This window comes from Arachis stenosperma, chromosome 9 (genome assembly GCF_014773155.1).
Source record: "Arachis stenosperma cultivar V10309 chromosome 9, arast.V10309.gnm1.PFL2, whole genome shotgun sequence".
Lineage (NCBI taxonomy): Eukaryota > Viridiplantae > Streptophyta > Magnoliopsida > Fabales > Fabaceae > Arachis > Arachis stenosperma.
Genome location: NC_080385.1, coordinates 39,000,623 through 39,015,114, shown reverse-complemented (window position 1 = coordinate 39,015,114; position 14,492 = coordinate 39,000,623). Strand labels below are relative to the sequence as shown.

General features: G+C 38.8%; 1 non-coding gene across 1 annotated transcript; it reads left to right on the top strand.

Moving 5' to 3' along the window:
* The first annotated feature begins 1,358 nt into the window (after positions 1 to 1,358).
* LOC130952336 (small nucleolar RNA R71) lies at positions 1,359 to 1,462 on the top strand. Its single transcript, XR_009074516.1, has one exon. It is a non-coding gene; the product is annotated as a small nucleolar RNA R71 (small nucleolar RNA).
* The last annotated feature ends 13,030 nt before the right edge of the window (positions 1,463 to 14,492 follow it).

The following is a 14,492-nucleotide window of genomic DNA, read 5'->3' as shown; positions in this document are numbered from 1 at the left end:
TTATGAAATTAGCAGGGATGTAAAGGCCTTTAACCTTTACCAACACGTCCTCTACTAATCCATAAGCTTGTCTTACTGACTTGTCTGCCAATTGTAATGAGAATAAGGCAGGCTGTACCTCAATGATCCCCAGTTTCTCCATTACAGAGAGTGGCATAAGATTTATGCCGGACCCCAGGTCACACAGAGCCTTGTTAAAGGTCATGGTGCTTATGGTACAGGGTATTAAGAATTTACCAGGATCTTGTCTCTTTTGAGGTAAAGTTTTCTGAACCCATGTATCTAGTTCACTAATGAGCAAGGCAGGTTCACCTTTCTAAGTCTCATTACCAAACAACTTGGCATTCAGCTTCATGATGGCTCCTAGATATTGAGCAACTTGCTCTCCAGTTACATCTTCATCTTCTTCAGAGGAAGAATAATCTTCAGAGCTCATGAATGGCAGAAGGAGATTTAATGGAATCTCTATGGTCTCTATACGAGCCTCAGATTCCTTTAGGTCCTCAATAGGAAACTCCTTCTTGTTTGAGAGATGTCCCAGGAGGTCTTCCTCACTAGGATTTTCGTCCTTCTCCTCCCTTGTGCATTCGGCCATATTGATTACATCAATGGCCTTGCACTCTCCTTTTGGATTCTCTTCTGTATTGCTTGGGAGAATACTGGGAGGAGTTTCAATGACTTTCTTACTCAGCTGGCCCACTTGTGCCTCCAAATTTCTGATGGAGGACCTTGTTTCACTCATAAAACTTAAAGTGGCCTTAGACATATCAGAGACTAAATTTGCTAAATTAGAGGGGCTCTGCTCAGAATTCTCTGTCTGTTGCTGAGAAGATGATGGAAAAGGCTTGTTATTGCTTAGCCTGTTTCTTCCACCATTATTAAAGCCTTGTTGAGGCTTTTGTTGATCCTTCCATGAGAAATTTGGATGATTTCTCCATGATGAATTATAGGTGTTCCCATAAGGTTCACCCATGTAATTTACCTCTGCTATTGTAGGGTTCTCAGGATCCTAAGCTTCTTCAGAAGCTGCCTCTTTAGTACTGTTGGATGCATTTTGTCATCCATTCAGACTTTAAGAGATCATGTTGACTTGCTGAGTCAACACTTTGTTCTGAGCCAATATGGCATTTAGAGCATCAATTTCAAGAACTCCCTTCCTCTGAGGCGTTCCATTATTCACGGAATTCCTCTCAGAAGTGTACATGAATTGGTTATTTGCAACCATGTCAATAAGTTCTTGAGCTTCTGCAGGCATTTTCTTTAAGTGAATGGATCCACCTGCAGAATGGTCCAATGACATTTTGGAAAACTCAGATAGACCATAATAGAATATATCTAATATGGTCCATTCTGAAAACATGTCAGAAGGACACTTTTTGGTCATCTGCTTGTATCTTTCCCAAGCTTCATAGAGGGATTCACCATCTTTTTGTTTGAAGGTCTGAACATCCACTCTAAGCTTGCTCAGCTTTTGAGAAGGAAAGAATTTACCCAAGAAGGCTATGACCAGCTTATCCCAGGAGTCCAGGCTATCTTTAGGTTGTGAGTCCAACCATGTTCTAGCTCTGTCTCTTACAGCAAAAGGGAAAAGCATGAGCCTGTAGACTTCAGGATCTACTCCATTTGTCTTAACAGTCTCACAAATTTGCAAGAACTCAGTTAAAAATTGATAAGGATCTTCAGATAGAAGTCCATGAAACTTGCAGTTCTGTTGCATCAAAGCAACTAATTGAGGTTTCAGCTCAAAATTGTTTGCTCCAATGGCTGGAACTGAGATGCTTCTTCCATCAAACTTGGACGTTAGTTTGGTGAAATCACCAAGCATCCTCCTTGCATTATTGTTGTTGGGTTCGGCTGCCATCTCCTTCTCTTGTTCGAAAATCTCAGAAAGGTTACCTCTGGATTGTTGTAATTTAGCATCTCTTAGTTTCCTTTTCAGAGTCCTTTCAGGTTCGGGATTAGCTTCAACAAGAGTGCCTTTTTCTTTATTCCTGCTCATATAAAAGAGAAGAGAAAAAGAAAAGGAATCCTCTATATCTGGACAAAGAGGATCCTTATTATTAGTAAAAGAAGAAAGGAATAAGAGTGGAGAATCCAATCACAAGGGTGAGGATAGAGGCAGTGATTGGAGATGAAGAGAGGTGAAGAGAAGTGTTAGTAAATAAATAAATAAATAGAAGAAGAGAAGAGAGAGAGAATTCAAAAATAATTTTGAAAAAGTAGTTAATGATTTTCAAAAATTAAAGATAAGATATAATTAAAATTAAAATTTAAAACAATTAAAAAGAATTTTCGAAAAAGAGATGAGATATTTTCGAAAATTAAATAGGGAAAAGTAGTTAGGTGGTTTTCGAAAATAAAGATAAAATTAAGAAAAAGATTTTTGAAAAATATTTTTAAATTTTCGAAAATCATAAGATAAAAATGAAAAAGATTTTGAAAAGATAAGATTTTTAAATTTGAAAATTTGACTTGACTTGTAAGAAACAACTAATTTTAAAGATTTTTAACAAAGTTAACTCAAATTTTCGAAAATTATGAGAAAATTAAGGAAAAGATATTTTTTAATTTTTTTGAATTTTTAATGATGAGAGAGAAAAACATAAAAATGACCCAAAACATGAAAATTTTGGATCAAAATACATGATGCATGCAAGAACACTATGAATGTCAAGATGAACACCAAGAACACTTTGAAGATCATGATGAACATCAAGAACATATTTTTGAAAAAATTTTGATGCAAAGAAAACATGCAAGACACCAAACTTAGAAATCTTTAATGCATGGACTCTAACAAACGAAAAATGCATATGATAAACAACAAAAAATGCAAAACAAGAAAACATCAAGATCAAACAAGAAGGCTTACCAAGAACAACTTGAAGATCATGAAGAACACCATGAATGCATGAGCTTTTCGAAAAAAAAAAATGCAAGAGATTTTTAAAACATGCAATTAACACCAAACTTAAAAATTGACTCAAGACTCAAACAGGAAACACAAAATATTTTTTATTTTTATGATTTTCTAATTTTTTTTGTATTTTCTTTTATTTTTTTTTTTGAAAAACATATGGAAAAAGAAAATAAGAAATTCAAAATCTTCAAGAAGAATTCCAGGAATCTTTCAATGTTAGCCCAAAGCTCCAATCAAAGGGTTTGACATGGCTTAATAGCCAGTCAGCTTTAGGATGGAATTACATGCATTGTGGTGATTAGTTGAAGACCAATTCCAAAGGAGTTTGAATATGGCTTTGTAGCCAGCCAGGATTCAACATGTTACCATGAAACTCTAGAATTCATTCTTGAAAGTTTTGAAGCCATAGAATAATTTAAAAAAAATTTTCAAAAATAATAAATTTTTTTTTTTGGAAAACCGAAAACAAAGAAAAATTTTGAAAAATTTTTGAAAAGAAAATGACCTAATCTGAGCAACAAGATGAACCGTCAGTTGTCCATACTTGAACAATCCCCGGCAACGGCGCCAAAAACTTGGTGCACGGAATTGTGATCATCAACAATGGCTCCAATAATTTGGTAGCTCTCACACGTGAATTACACTTAGTCACAACTCCGCACAACTAACCAGCAAGTGCACTGGGTCGTCCAAGTAATACCTTACGTGAGTAAGGGTCGATCCCACGGAGATTGTTGGTATGAAGTAATCTATGGTCATCTTGTAAATCTCAGTCAGGCTGGTTCAAATATGATTGGATTAGATATTCAAAAGATAAATAAAATAAACAGGAAATACAGATAAAGTTACTCATGTAATCCAATGGTGGGAGTTTCAGATAGGTGCATGGAGGTGTTGTGTTCCTTCCGAATCTCTACTTTCTTATTACATTCATCCAATCCTTCTTACTCCTTTCCATGGCAAGCTGTATGTAGGGCATCACCGTTGTCAATGGCTACATCCCATCCTCTCAGTGAAAATGGTCCAAATGCTCTGTCACAGCACGGCTAATCATCTGTCGGTTCTCAATCAGGTTGGAGTAGAATCCAGTGATTCTTTTGCGTCTGTCACTAATGCCTAGCCTTCAGGAGTTTGAAGCTCGTCACAGTCATTCAATCCCGGAATCCTACTCGGAATACCACAGACAAGGTTAGACTTTCCGGATTCCCATGAATGCCGCCATCAATTCTAGCTTATACCACGAAGATTCTGATTAAGGAATCCAAGAGATATGAGCCCGGTCTAAGGTAGAACGAAAGTGGTTGTCAGTCACACGCGTTCATAAGTGAGAATGATGATGAGTGTCACGGATCATCACATTCATCAAGTTGAAGTGCAATGAATATCTTAGAACAGGAATAAATCGAATTGGATAGAAAATAATAGTAATTGCATTAAAACTTGAGGTACAGCAGAGCTCCACACCCTTAATCTATGGTGTGTAGAAACTCCACCGTTGAAAATACATAAGTGAAAGCTCCAGGCATGGCCGAATGGCCAGCCCCTATGATCTGAGAACTAAACGTCCCAAGATGTCTAATACAATAGCAAACTATCATATTTATACTAGACTAGCTACTAGGGTTTATAGAAGTAAGTAATTGATGCATAAATCCACTTCCAGGGACCACTTGGTGTATGTTTGGGCTGAGCTTGATCTACCCACGAGCTGAGGCTTCTTTTGGAGTTGAACGCCAAGTTGTAACGTGTTTTGGGCGTTCAACTTTGGTTCGTGACGTGTTTCTGGCATTTGACTCCAAAATGCAGCATGGAACTGGCGTTGAGCGCCAGTTTATATATATTGCTAAAAAGCTCTGGATGTCTACTTTCCAACGCCGTTGAGAGCGCGCCATTTGGAGTTCTGTAGCTCCAGAAAATCTATTTTGAGTGCAGGGAGATCAGATTCCAACAGCATCAGCAGTCCTTTGTCAGCCTCCTATCAGAGTTTTGCTCAGGTCCCTCAATTTCAGCCAGAAAATACCTGAAATCACAGAAAAATACACAAACTCATAGTAAAGTCCAGAAATGTGAATTTAGCATAAAAACTAATGAAAACATCCCTAAAAGTAACTAGATCATACTAAAAACTACCTAAAAACAATGCCAAAAAGCGTATAAATTATCCGCTCATCACAACACCAAACTTAAATTGTTGCTTGTCCCCAAGCAACTGAAAATCAAATAGGATAAAAAGAAGAGAATATACTATAAATTCCAAAATATCAATGAATATTAATTCTAATTAGATGAGTGGGACTTGTAGCTTTTTTGCTTCTGAACAATTTTGGCATCTCACTTTTTCCTTTGAAGTTTAGAATGATTGGCTTCTATAGGAACTTAGAATTTCAGATTGTGTTATTGATTCTCCTAGTTAAGTTTGTTGATTCTTGAACACAGCTACTTTTATGAGTCTTGGCCATGGCCCTAAGCATTTTGTTTTCCAGTATTACCACCGGATACATAAATGCCACAGACACATGACTGTGTGAACCTTTTCAGATTGTGACTCAGCTTTACTAAAGTCCCCAGTTAGAGGTGTCCAGAGCTCTTAAGCACACTCTTTTGGATTTGGATCACAACTTTAACCACTCAGTCTTAAGCTTTTCACTTGGACCTGCATGCCACAAGCACATGGTTAGGGACAGCTTGATTTAGCCGCTTAGGCCTGGATTTTATTTCCTTGGGCCCTCCTATCCATTGATGCTCAAAGACTTGGATCCTTTTTACCCTTGCCTTTTGGTTTTAAGGGCTATTGGCTTTTTCTGCTTGCTTTTTCTTTTTCTTTCTATTTTTTTTGCAAGCTTTTGCTTTTTCACTGCTTTTTCTTGCTTCAAGAATCAATTTTCATGATTTTTCAGATTGTCAATAACATTCTCTTTGTTCGTCATTCTTTCAAGAGCCAACAATTTTAACATTCATAAACAACAAGATCAAAATTATGCACTGTTCAAGCATTCATTCAGAAAACAAAAAGTTTTGTCACCACATCAATATAATTAAACTAAATTCAAGGATAATTTTTGAAATTTATGTACTTCTTGTTCTTTTGAATTAAAAACAATTTTCATTTAAGAGAGGTGAAGGATTAATGGAATTATTCATAACTTTAAGACATGGTTACTAACTACTAATGATCATGAAGTAGAGACACAAAACACAGATAAACATATAACATAAAAACCAAAAAACAAAAAAAAATAAGAACAAGTAATGAATCCACCTTAGTGGCGTCTTCTTCTTGAAGGACCAATGATGTCCTTAAGCTCTTCTATGTCCCTTCCTTGCCTTTGTTGCTCCTCCCTCATTGCCCTTTGATCTTCTCTAATTTCATGGAGAATGATGGAGTGCTCTTGATGTTCCACCCTTAATTGATCCACATTGTAACTAAAATCTTCTAAGGAAGTGTTGAGTTGTTCCCAATAGTTGTTGGGAGGAAAGTGCATCCCTTGAGGCATCTCCGGGATTTCTTGGTGATGAGCTTCCTCATGCGTCTCTTGGGTTCTATGAGTGGGCTCTCTTGTTTGCTCCATCCTTTTCTTAGTGATGGGCTTGTCCTCCTCAATGAGGATGTCTCCTTCTATGATAACTCCAGCTGAGTAACATAGATGGCAAATAAGATGAGGAAAAGCTAGCCTTGCCAAAGTAGAGGACTTATCGGCTTTTTTGTAGAATTCATGGGAGATGACTTCATGAACTTCTACTTCCTCTCCAATCATGATGCTATGAATCATGATGGCCCGATCCACAGTAACTTCAGATCGGTTGCTAGTGGGGATGATGGAGCGTTGAATGAACTCCAACCATCCTCTAGCCACAGGCTTGAGGTCCAGTCTTCTTAGTTGAACCGGCTTGCCTTTGGAGTCTATTTTCCATTGAGCTCCTTCCACACATATGTCCATAAGGACTTGGTCCAACCTTTGATTAAAGTTGACCCTTCTAGTGTAGGGGCGTGCATCTCCTTGCATCATGGGTAAGTTGAATGCCAACCTCACATTCTCCGGACTAAAATCTAAGTATTTCCCCTGAACCATTGTAAGATAATTGGTGGACGAAATTGTGATTCCTTTGTTATTGTATTTTGTAAAATTCATTGCTTTTTCAACTATGTGTGGACACAACTCCGTTCAACTTAACCAGCAAGTGTACTGGGTCATCCAAGTAATACCTTACGTGAGTAAGGGCCGATCCCACAGAGATTGTTGGTATGAAGCAAGCTATGGTCACCTTGTAAATCTCAGTTAGGCAGATTAAATTAGTTTATGAAGAGTTCGAAAACTAATAATAAAAAGAAAATAAAAGGGATAGAAATACTTATGTAAATCAATAGTGGAAATTTCAGATAGGCGTATGGAGATGCTGTGCTCCTCTTGAATCTCTACTTTCTTATTACATTCATCCAATCCTTCTTACTCCTTTCTATGGCAAGCTTTATGTAGGGCATCACCGTTGTCAATGGCTACATCCCATCCTCTCAGCGAAAACGTTCCTATGCTCTGTCACAGCACGGCTAATCATCTGTCGGTTCTCAATCAGGTTGGAATAGAATCCCTTGATTCTTTTGCGTTTGTCATCACGCCCAACCTTCAGGAGTTTGAAGCTCGTCACAGTCATTCAATCCCAGAATCCTACTCGGAATACCATAGATAAGGTTTAGACTTTCCGGATCCTCATGAATGCCGCCATCTATCTAACTTATACCACGAAGATTCTGTTGGGGAATCTAAGAGATATGCGCCCGGCCTAAAGTAGAACGGAAGTGGTTGTCAATCACGCGCGTTCATAGGTGAGAATGATGATGAGTGTCACGGATCATCACATTCATCAAAGTGTTGTGCAACGTATATCTTGGAATAAGAATAAAAGAGAATTGAATAAAAAGTAATAATAATTGTATTGAAACTTGAGGTACAGCAGAGCTCCACACCCTTAATCTATGTTGTGCAGAAACTCCACCGTTGAAAATACAAAAGTGAAAGGTTCAGGCATGGCCGAATGGCCAGCCCCCAAAACGTGCTCAATGGCTTCCTAAGATGAAGAATAAAACAAAACTGAGACCAAAGATGAAACGTGGTCAAAAGACGACTAATACAATAGTAGAAAGTCTTATTTATACTAACTAGCTACTAGGGTTTACATGAGTAAGTAATTGATGCATAAATCCACTTCGGGGCCACTTGGTGTATGCTTGGCTGAGCTTGATCTATCCATGAGCTGAGGCTTCTCTTGGAGTTGAACTCCAAGTTATAACGTGTTTTGGGCGTTCAACTCCGGATCATGACGTTTTTCTGGCGTTTAACTCCAGACAGCAGCATGTACTTGGCGTTCAACGCCAAGTTACGTCGTCAATTTCCGAATAAAGTATGGACTATTATATATTTCTGGAAAGCTCTAGATGTCTACTTTCCAACGCCGTTGTGAGCGCGCCATTTGGAGTTCTGTAGCTCCAGAAAATTTATTTTGAGTGCAGGGAGGTCAGAATCCAACAGCATCAGCAGTCCTTTTGTCAGCCTTTTTCAGAGTTTTGCTCAAGTCCCTCATTTCAGCCAAAATTACCTGAAATCACAAAAAAAACACACAACTCATAGTAAAGTCCAGAAATGTGAATTTAACATAAAAACCTAATAAAACACCCTAAAAGTAGCTTGAACTTACTAAAAACTACCTAAAAACATGCCAAAAGCGTATAAATTATCCGCTCATCACAACACCCAAACTTAAATTGTTGCTTGTCCCCAGCAACTGAAAATCAAATAGGATAAAAATAAGAGAATATACTATGAACTCCAAAATATCAATGAATATTAATTCTAATTAGATGAGCGGGACTTGTAGCTTTTTGCCTCTGAACAGTTTTGGCATCTCACTTTTTCCTTTGAAGTTTAGAATGATTGGCTTCTCTAGGAACTTAGAATTTCGGATAGTGTTATTGACTTTCCTAGTTAAGCATGTTGATTCTTGAACACAGCTACTTATGAGTCTTGGCCGTGGCCCTAAGCACTTTGTTTTCTAGTATTACCACCGGATACATAAATGCCACAGACACATAACTGGGTGAACCTTTTCAGATTGTGACTCAGCTTTGCTAGAGTCCCCAGTTAGTGGTATCCAGAGCTATTAAGCACACTCTTTTGCTTTGGATCACGACTTTAACCACTCAGTCTCAAGCTTTTCACTTGGACCTTCATGGCACAAGCACATGGTTAGGGACAGCTTGATTTAGCCGCTTAGGCCTGGATTTTATTTCCTTGGGCCCTCCTATCCGTTGATGCTCAAAGCCTTGGATCCTTTTTACCCTTGCCTTTTGGTTTTAAGGGCTATTGGCTTTTTCTGCTTGCTTTTTCTTTTTCTTTCTATTTTTTTTCCGCCAAATTTTTTTTTTTGCAAGCTTTCTTTTTCACTGCTTTTTCTTGCTTCAAGAATCAATTTCATGATTTTTCAGATCATCAATAACATTTCTCTATGTTCTTCATTCTTTCAAGAGCCAACAGTTTTAACATTCATAAACAACAATATCAAAAGACATATGCACTGTTCAAGCATTCGTTCAGAAAACAAAAAGTATTGTCACCACATCAATATAATTAAATTAAATTCAAGGATAAATTCGAAATTCATGTACTTCTTGTTCTTTTGAATTAAAGCATTTTTCATTTAAGAGAGGTGAAGGATTAATGGATTTTATTCATAGCTTTAAGACATAGTTACTAACTACTAATGATCATGAAGTAGAGACACAAAATATAGATAAACACAGCATAAAAACCGAAAAGCAGAAAGAAATAAGAACAAGGAATGAATCCACCTTTAGTGGCATCTTCTTCTTGAAGGACCAACAATGTCCTTAAGCTCTTCTATGTCCCTTCCTTGCCTTTGTTGCTCCTCCCTCATTGATCTTTGATCTTCTCTTATTTCTTGGAGAATGATGGAGTGCTCATGATGGTCCACCCTTAATTGTTCCACATTGTGGCTCAAATCTTCTAAGGAAGTGTTGAGTTGTTCCCAATAATTGTTGGGAGGGAAGTGCATCCCTTGAGGCATCTCAGGGATTTCTTGATGATGAGCTTCCTCATGCATCTCTTGAGAACCGTGAAGGGTCTCTCTTGCTTGCTCCATCCTCTTCTTGGTGATGGGCTTATCCTCTTCAATGGAGATGTCTCCTTCTATGATAACTCCAGCTGAGTAACATAGATTGCAAATAAGGTGAGGAAAAGCTAGCCTTGCCATGGTGGAGGGCTTGTCGGCTATTTTGTAGATTTCATTGGAGATGACCTCATGAACTTCTACTTCCTCTCCAATCATGATGCTATGAATCATGATGGCCCGATCCACAGTAACTTCAGATCGGTTGCTAGTGGGAATGATGGAGCGTTGGATGAACTCCAACCATCCTCTAGCTACAGGCTTGAGGTCCAGTCTTCTTAGTTGGACTGGCTTGCCTTTGGAGTCTCTCTTCCATTGAGCTCCTTCTACACAAATGTCTGTAAGGACTTGGTCCAACCTTTGATTAAAGTTGACCCTTCTAGTGTAGGGGCGTTCATCTCCTTGCATCATGGGCAAGTGGAACGCCAACCTCACATTTTCCGGACTAAAATCTAAGTATTTCCCCCGAACCATTGTGAGATAATTCTTAGGACTCGGGTTCATACTTTGATCATGGTTCCTAGTGATCCATGCATTGGCATAGAACTCTTGAACCATTAAGATTCTGACTTGTTGCATGGGGTTGGTTAGGACTTCCCAACCTCTTCTTCGGATTTCATGTCGGATTTTCGGATACTCATTTTCTTGAGCTTGAAAGGGACCTCAGGATCACCTTCTTCTTTGCCACAACATCATAGAAGTGGTCTTGATGGCTCTTGGAGATGAATCTTTCCATCTCCTATGACTCGGAGGTGGAAGCTTTTGTCTTCCCTTTTCCTTTTCTAGAGGATTCTCCGGCCTTAGATGCCATTGATGGTAATGGAAAAACAAAAGCTTATGCTTTTACCACACCAAACTTAAAATATTGCTCGCCCTCGAGCAAGAAAGAAAGAAGAGAAGAAGAAGAAGAAGAAGAAGAATATTGAGGAGAAGGAGAGATGTAGGTTCAGCCAAGGTATGGAAGAGGGGTTGTGTTGTGTGAAATGAAGTAGAATGGAAGGGTATATAGGGAGAGGGAGAGTATATGTTCGGCCATTTAGGGTGGGAATGGGTGGGAAAATGGTTTTGAATTTTTGATGGTGGGTGGCGTTTATGGGAAGAGTGGATGGATGTGAGTGGTGAAGGGGTAATTGGGAAGAGAGATTGAGGTGATTGGTGAAGGTGTTGGGAAGTGTGACATGGGGAAAGTAATCACAAAAATAGGATTAGGAGGTAAGGTGGGAATATAGTAGTGGGGATCCTGTGGGGTCCACAGATCCTGAGGTGATCCTGTGGGGTCCACAGATCCTGAGGTGTCAAGGAATTCCATCCCTGCACCAAATAGGCATGTAAAATGCCTTTGCACACCATTCTGGCGTTTAAACGCCCATTGGTGCACGTTCTGGGCGTTCAACGCCCACATGTAACATGTTTCTGGCGTTGAACGCTAGTTTCATGCTTGTTACTGGCGTTCAGAACCAGCTTTTCCTCTTAGGCACATTCCTGGCGTTTAGTGCCAGAATGTTGCTTGTTTCTGGCGTTCAGCGCCAGGTTGATGCTCTGTTCTGGCGTTGAACGCCAGCCAGATGCTTCTTACTGGCGTTGAACGCCAGCCTGTGCTTCCTCCAGGGTGTGATTTTTCTTCTGCTGTTTTTGATTCTGTTTTTAATTTTTTATATTTTTTTCGTGACTCCTCATGATCATGTACCTAACAAAACACAAAATTACAATAAAATAAAAATTAGATAAATAAAATTGGGTTGCCTCCTAACAAGCGCTTCTTTAATGTCAATAGCTTGACAGTGGCTCTGGTGCACGAAATTGTGATCAATACTTTTACACAAAACAATCCCCGGTAATGAATCCCAAAAACTTGGTGCTCAATACCATGGCATAAACACAACTTCGCACAACTAACCAGCAAGTGCACTGGGTCGTCCAAGTAATAAACCTTACGCGAGTAAGGGTCGATCCCACGGAGATTGGTGGTATGAAGCAAGCTATGGTCACCTTGTAATCTCAGTCAGGCACTCAAATGGGTATAGTGATAAACGAATAAAGCATAAAGATAAAGATAGAGATACTTATGTATATCATTGGTGAGAGCTTCAGATAAGCTATGAAGATGCCTTCCCTTCCGTCTCTCTGCTTTCCTACTGTCTTCATCCAATCCTTCTTACTCCTTCCATGGCAAGCTCATGCAAGGTTTTCACACGTTGTCAGTGGCTACCTCCCATCCTCTCATTGGAAATGTTCAACGCACCCTGTCACGCACGGCTATCCATCTGTCGTTCTCAATCAGGCCGGAATAGAATCCAGTGATTCTTTTGCGTCTGTCACTAACGCCCCGCCTTCAGGAGTTTGAAGCACGTCACAGTTATTCATCATTGAATCCTACTCAGAATACCACAGACAAGTTATACCTTCCGGATTCTCTTGAATGCCGCCATCAGTTCTCGCCTATCCACGAAGACTCTGATCTCACGGAATGGCTGGCTCGTTTGTCAGATCACTCGGTTGTCAGGCAATCAACCATGCATCGTGTATCAGGAATCCAAGAGATAAACACTATAGCCTTTGATGCTTGTAGAACAAGAGTGGTTGTCAGTCACTTTGTTCATGAGTGAGAATGATGATGAGTGTCACGGATCATTACATTCATCAAGTTGAAGAACAAGTGATATCTTGGACAAAGAACAAGCGGAATTGAATAGAAGAACAATAGTAATTGCATTAATACTCGAGGTACAGCAGAGCTCCACACCTTAATCTATGGTGTGTAGAAACTCCACCGTTGAAAATACATAAGAACAAGGTCTAGGCATGGCCGAATGGCCAGCCTCCCAAATGATCTAAGAACTAGATGTCCAAAGATTAAAAAATACAATGGTAAAAGGTCCTATATATAGAGAACTAGTAGCCTACGGTGTACAAAGATGAGTAAATGACATAAAAATCTACTTCCGGGCCCACTTGGTGTGTGCTGGGGCTGAGCAATGAAGAATTTTCGTGTAGAGACTCCTCTTGGAGTTAAACGCCAGCTTTTATGCCAGTTTGGGCGTTTAACTCCCATTTAGGTGCCAGTTCCGGCGTTTAACGCTGGAATTTCTGTAGGTGACTTTGAACGCCGGTTTGGGCCATCAAATCTTGGGCAAAGTATGGACTATCATATATTGCTGGAAAGCCTAGGATGTCTACTTTCCAACGCAGTTGAGAGCGCGCCAATTGAGCTTCTGTAGCTCCAGAAAATCCACTTCGAGTGCAGGGAGGTCAGAATCCAACAGCATCTGCAGTCCTTTTGAGTCTCTGAATCAGATTTTTGCTCAGATCCCTCAATTTCAGCCAGAAAATACCTGAAATCACAGAAAAACACACAAACTCATAGTAAAGTCCAGAAAAGTGAATTTTAACTAAAAAACTAATAAAATACTAAGAACTCAACTAAAACTACTAAAACATACTAAAAACAATGCCAAAAAGCGTATAAATTATCCGCTCATCACAACACCAAACTTAAATTGTTGCTTGTCCCCAAGCAACTGAAAAATCAAATAAGATAAAAGAAGAGAATATACTATAGACTCCAAATTATCAATGAAACATAGCTCCAAATTAGATGAGCGGGACTAGTAGCTTTTTGCCTCCAAACAGTTTTGGCATCTCACTTTATCCTTTGAAATTCAGAATGATTGGCTTCTTTAGGAACTCAGAATCCAGATAGTGTTATTGATTCTCCTAGTTAAGTATGATGATTCTTGAACACAGCTACTTTATGAGTCTTGGCCGTGGCCCAAAGTACTCTGTCTTCCAGTATTACCACCGATACATACATGCCACAGACACATAATTGGGTGAACCTTTTCAGATTGTGACTCAGCTTTGCTAGAGTCCCCAATTAGAGGTGTCCAGGGTTCTTAAGCACACTCTTATTGCCTTGGATCAACTTTATTTCTTTCTTTCTTTCTTTCTTCTTCTCTTTTTTTTTTCGGTTTTTTTTTTTTTCGCTTGCTTTCTCTTTTTTTTTTTGTATTCACTGCTTTTCTTGCTTCAAGAATCATTTTTATGATTTTCAGATCCTCAGTAACATGTCTCCTTTTTCATCATTCTTTCAAGAGCCAACAATTTTAACATTCATGAACAACAAATTCAAAAGACATATGCACTGTTCAGCATACATTCAGAAAATAAAAAGTATTGTCACCACATCAAACTAATTAAGCTAGTTTTAAAGATGAATTCGAAATCCTGTACTTCTTGTTCTTTTGTAATAAAAACAGTTTTCTTTAAGAAAGGTGATGGATTCATAGGACATTCATAACTTTAAGGCATAGACACTAAGATACTAATGATCATAAGACAAACATGGATAAACATAAAGCAAAATTTTCGAAAAACAGAAAAATAAAGAACAAGG